This window comes from Macaca mulatta, chromosome 7 (assembly GCF_049350105.2).
Source record: "Macaca mulatta isolate MMU2019108-1 chromosome 7, T2T-MMU8v2.0, whole genome shotgun sequence".
NCBI classification, from domain to species: domain Eukaryota; kingdom Metazoa; phylum Chordata; class Mammalia; order Primates; family Cercopithecidae; genus Macaca; species Macaca mulatta.
The window spans coordinates 14,462,547-14,468,546 of record NC_133412.1 but is presented as its reverse complement, the minus strand read 5'-3'; the positions used below and the strand labels follow the sequence as shown (position 1 = coordinate 14,468,546).

Sequence of the window (6,000 nt, the reverse complement as noted above, 5' to 3'; positions counted from 1 at the left end):
AGAGACGGAGGCTACAGTGAGTCAAGATCAAGCCACTGCACTGCAGCCTGGGAGACAGAGCAAGACTCTGTCTCAAAAATGAAATAAAATAAAATAAATAAAATTGATATGATAAAACTTGCCTTATATGATTGTTGTAGAGTTTAAATGAAAATTTATATATGCAAAATTCATATTCTAAGCACTCAATAATAGATAACTAAGTTTATTAAGGTAGTAAGTGCTCAGAATTTATCACCCTTTATAAGATAACCAAATAGTCTGCACTATTACTTAAAATAAATCTTTGGTTTCTAACACCTACAATTCTACACCAGTTTATTTATCTTAATCTCCTATCCAAAAACACACTTACCCGTCTCTCATTTTCTAATTCAAAGCCTTTATCTCATTCAAGACTCAGCTGAGACCTCATCTGTTTTTTCTAGTATTTCATATTTTTCAACACTTGTTTCTGGGTCCATTCTCTGAAGGTCTATAGCAACATTATCCAAAAGAAATAGAATATGAGCCACATCTGTAATTTTTAATTTTATGTAGCCAGGTTAAAAAATTAAAGCCAAGTGAAATTAACATTATTAATAGTTTTATTTAACCCAATATATCCAAAATATTCTTTCAATGTGTAATCAACATTTTAAAATTACTAATGAGATATTTTACATTCCCAGTTCATACTAAGTATTTGAACACTGTGTGTGTATTTTACACGTACAACACTTTAAATTCAAATAACCACATTTCAAGAGCCCAACAGCAATGTGTCTAGTGGCAGTCATACTGTACAGCACATGTCTATAGCAGGAATAGTTTCTATCATACTATTTAATCAGCTTTCAGTAAAGGTTTGCTGATCCATAGTTTGGATGCATTTAGTCATCAAAAAAGGAAAATGCAGCAGGGAATGTGATTTTCTTTCACTTATGCTACTTTTAGCCCTGGGTGAGTGGTGTTTATCCCAGAATGAAAACTCTTGAGTATGTGGAATAATGCCAGTTGCGGACTAGTATTAATATATCTGCTCTGGCATTCTTGTGAATAATACAAGAGTTAAGCTAAAACAAGGAGATTTGCATCTGGTAATGCCTTGCTTATAGAATAAACCATCAGACTAAGGTGCTTCTAGGTATGAATGGAGACCAATATAATCTCACCACCACATCTAAAAGTGGGGCTCCAGTTTTAAAATGTTTACTTACCAGTAATCAAAAATTAACTTGACTCTTGATTCACAACTGTCTTGTTAAAGTAGAGGTTGCTTTCAAAACCCACCCAGGGAAGTCACACCCAAGGCATATCACCTCTTGTGTGCTACAAAATACCCAGGTCTTTCTACAGACCTTTGAAACTCTGACATGACGAGTAATTTATCATTTTTCTACCCTGAATATTTTTCAAAGTTTAGATACTAATCAAGTTACATGGCATAAATATATAAAACTTTCAGACCATATAAAACCACATTGCATTAATATTCCAGATTCAAGTAGACAGTGGATTTCCAAACATGGTTTTTGTTTCTTATAGGCATGTAAAAAAACATAGTTTACAATATGGAAAATTTCCAAGGTACATTGAAAAGAGCAGAAATTTTTCAAATGTATGACTCATCCAGTGAGTCACTGAATGTTCGAGGAAAATTTATCTTGGTGTTTTATAGTTATTTAGCTTTTTTTAAAAAAAGTTAAAATATATTCTGATTATCAGACTGACAACCGGCAATACTTTTCATATTATATTACGTTATTTGACTGAAAATGTGTTTCATCTTATTTCTTTTCCAGTATGTACTAAAGTACAACATTCAAAAATCTCACTAATGTCTGTTCTTGTATTGAAAAACCACTTCCCAAACATATTCCCCTCAAACATATCCCACAAAATACATTCACAAGCACAAGTAAAGGCAACTTCAATTACTTCTCAATGTGGGAGCATTTTATTTTTTAATTTTTAGCTTTCTTATCAAAATCTTAACGAAAGACTTGAGCAAATTCTATTTCCTCCATCAAACCTTCTTGTGCAGAGACTCCTCTTCTTTCCCTGAATTCCTGTGTGCATACGAACTTGGCATCCATTGTAATCTTCCCTTTGTTATGCTTACTTTTCTATGTACCTAAATCCTAGCTCTACAATACAATTCTTGAAGTTTCTTGAAGCCATAGGCCATGTCTTATTCATCTCCTGTGGCTCTCAGCAGAGCCTTGGATAGAATAAACATTAAATAAATGTGCTGGAAATCATGACGATTTTGATCGTAGTTTACAGGAATATCGTTCAGCAGACCAATGACATGATACAGCAATGTCAGCCATTATGAATGCACAGGAATATTTTCATATTTCCATCTTTTCCAATTCTACTTTTTGGCCATCTTTTTTAATAAAAGTGCTTAGTGTCTCCTCGGCATTTTCATTCCAAAAACTCAAGTTGAATTTAAATTAAAATGAAACCCTAAAATGTCTAATTATATTCTAGCATCAAACAAAGCTTTTTCTCCCTTACAGTTATATTTTAAATGTTTTTTAGTGTCTAACCATAGTTAAGATTCCAGTTTACAAATATACATCTACTGTGGGGTTTTGTGGGTTTTTTTGTTTTGGTTTTCTTTTTTTTTACAAATTTAATAATATCCTAAAGCCTAATTTTGTGTATTGGATTCATTTAAAATGTGGTTGCTACTCAACAATTTTGGAGGAAAGTATATTACATCAGATGTAACATTTAAACTAAACCCAGAAGTTAAAACTCTCTATAAATAAGAGAAACAGAAAGACGACCAAATAAGAAGCATGAAAGCCCAAGGAGGAAGTTAATGTGCAGGACAAAGTCTTTTGGCCTCATGAGCACTGCGCCCAATGGATTCAGCGGCAAGAAAATGAAGCATCTGGCACGCAGAGGGGTGGAAGTGCAAGTGTGTGGGCTTACGGATGCCAGACTACCCAAGTGACTCAAGAGTAAGAGGCCATTGATGAGAAGAAGGTTTGGATTAGCTGTGGCCTTGAAGTTACCCCTGGAAACGGAGTAGCACTCAGTTGTGAGAGGTGCATTAACCTCTTCAGACCACTAGGGTTCAAAGTGTTCCATAAGGGGTAATTTATTAAATGGGTCCTAATTGCTTGGTAATGTATCTTCCAAAAGTCACTTCTCTGTGCTATGATTAGGCCTGGGACTTGCCAAGTGCTGTCATTCTCTTTGTAACTCCATAATGGAACTCTAGGATGTGGGAAGCTGATCCATTGGACAGCTATATATCTAATCCAGGTTCAGAATCCTACCAGCAAAGCCAGACAACCTTCATTTAACCCTCCGGTGTGTAAACACCGAAACACACAATTGATACACCTTGTTTTGAGTGCCTTTTACTAAGTACATATACATTTCAATAGAATGTGGGTAACTGGTGTTATTCCTTTGAAAAATAGCACATTTTTAAGATTTGTGAATTATCCCTTTCATTAAATTCTTTCTTAAAACTGTAAAAATAAGCATGCCATTCTGTTTTCACTACCCACAACAAATTTTCTCTTGGCCTTTTTTGTTTCATACCGAGGACAATCAGCATGATTTTCTGGTTGGCTCCCGACACAACACAGAGGGCAGTCAACGGGTCATCCACTTGGTATCACTGATTCCCACGAGGACTACTTAGGCACTGGTTTTGTTAATTAACAAGGCCAGCAGAGGGAGTGAGAGAGCATTGCTACAAAAATGAAATCAAAATGTAAAATAATAATAACAATCATATGTAGAAAATCTGACATTTAAACTACAGAGGATTATACAGCGTAATCCAAATATGGAAGCAACGTTTATCATATAGGTAACAGACTAGAATCAAAGAAACCGGACTTCTAGTCACTATTATAGTTTTATGATGTGTATGAACCAGCCAAAGGTAGCTATGCCTCATTAAAGTCTTGAAAATGGCCACCACAGTACCCTCCATTAAGATAGAAAAGGTTTTTGCCCTCTGTAAGAGAAAGTGATTACGTAAAGAATGGGAATTATTGGCATAAGTATAAAGCTGATATAATTTCTGTCTTTCAGGGCTTTAGGTCATTTCTTAGTTTTGACCACAAGTGAAAAACACCTGGTTAGTATTCCCCCATTCCCTAAGAACGTCAGTTTGATTAGATCATGCAGTTAGACACGTATCTTATTAACATGAATAAATAATCATGAGGCTACAAACTAGCGTAGGGGAATGTCTTTCTATCTGAAAGATATTATGTATTCTAATCTCATATTTGTTTTACAACTCCTATTTCCAGACCATGTAAAGAAGTTACATATTTTCCAAAAAGATTTTCAGACAAAGTGTTGCAGTGGAGTCCTGTTCAAATCCATCACTCAATGGCTCATGGTTATTTAGAATTTCAGTTTCATTCTTAAGGGAATGTGCTGTAGTTGTGTTTTCCAGATATCTTCAATAGCGTTTCTTACCAGATAATTTGTGTGGACCCCATAACCAGTTTCCCACAAGGCGGCTTTAAGAAAATGATCATCAAAACCAACCAGGCTTTACACCATACTGAATTAAGTAAAACCTTTCTTTGTTTTACAAGTTTCGGATAATCTTGAAGACAGTGCAACTTGCCTGGAAGTTTAGCAGAAAAAATAGTTTGGAAAGTAAATATTCAGTTCTGCTTTCTCCAGTAGATGTCACTTTCGGTACATAGGATATCAAGATATATAAGATGCACAGTATCCCTTACAATGATGGCAAAAAAAAATAACTTTGTGTTCCAGCCATATGTAACAGTTTTTAAGCTATCAATGGTATTTCTAGTGTTTGGAACCACAAGGAATAATAAGGCAAAATGAATGCTATTAAATAACCATCTTACATATTTCTGTGTAGCTTTGGCAATGGCCATTAAGTGTAACATAGAATACAATATTGCTAATGCCTTTTCAATAGTTAAAGAAAACTAAGTATTACTCTAAATTGCAGCATAAAATTTATTTTCCAAAAAACAAACATGATTTCTGAGTAAATAAGTAGTTATTAACGATATACTACATACTTACCAAGAACCTAATTAAATATGAGTTGAGTTAACCTATTATTATTTCATTGTCATTCTTCCTGGGTCCTCTTTGTCATTTTGATATTCACATCATCTTCATGTGCCTGAAGAAAAAATAGGATTCTCTGAAATGTCTCACTATATACAAGGGAACGTAGAATAAGAAAGAGAGAGAAAAGACAGAGAGATGAAAGAAATAAAAAAAGAAAGAAAGAAAGAAGAGAGAGAGAAGAAAAGAGAGAAAGAGAAAGAAGAAAAAAGAAAGAGAAAGAAAGAAAGAGAAAGAATTATGAATCTTACATTGCATTGTTTATAGCATCCACATGTCCAAGAATAAAAATCAAATGATGGAAGAATATTAATAGTAAGAATTAGATTAATTCTTCTTAAAATACTTTTCAGAATGCTCTTTGCATTACTAAACATAAGCCTCATTATGCTGTTCTATTTGTATTCCAATGTAGTTAAATTTTATATTTGAGTTGTTTTAATAGATGACTTTGAAATGACAGAGGAGAGCACCTTTTTGTTTCTTATTGATCCAATCAAGATTTTGCTTGTAGCTACTATAAGTTGAAATAATAGGTAAGGTTACAGAGGCTTTTTAAAATGTTGATGTCTGGGTCACATCTGATTCAGTGGTTGCATTGACAAATGTGATTTGATAATTGCCAAATTAAGCTCAAGAGAAAATTAGTTAAACAACTACTTTTATTTTCAGATGCTTCAAACAAAAGATATGAAGTTTGGTAGCAAATAATGATAGGGTGCTAGAACAAAAATTCCCAAAGAAGGCAAAATGGGCATGTGGCTTTTACAAAACAAAAGAATCTATCTGGTCATCAAAATAAACAACATCTAAATGATCTGTCTAGGTTTTAAATATTTTGTGAAAAGAGTAAACCCAAAGAGCTCGATTCTTATCTGAGTAGAGATTTCCTGACATGTTAACTGGGAAGTTCTGCTA

General features: G+C 33.9%; 1 long non-coding RNA gene across 1 annotated transcript in view; it reads right to left on the bottom strand.

Moving 5' to 3' along the window:
- Positions 1 to 572: 572 nt before the first annotated feature.
- The window catches only part of LOC106999136 (uncharacterized), a 36,137-nt gene continuing 30,709 nt past the window's right edge, over positions 573 to 6,000 (bottom strand). Inside the window, exons 2-3 of the long non-coding RNA XR_001445833.3 lie at positions 5,035 to 5,137; positions 573 to 3,703 (exon numbers count right to left, since the gene is read on the bottom strand). This is a non-coding gene — a long non-coding RNA (uncharacterized LOC106999136). The remainder of the gene's footprint in view (positions 3,704 to 5,034; positions 5,138 to 6,000) is intronic.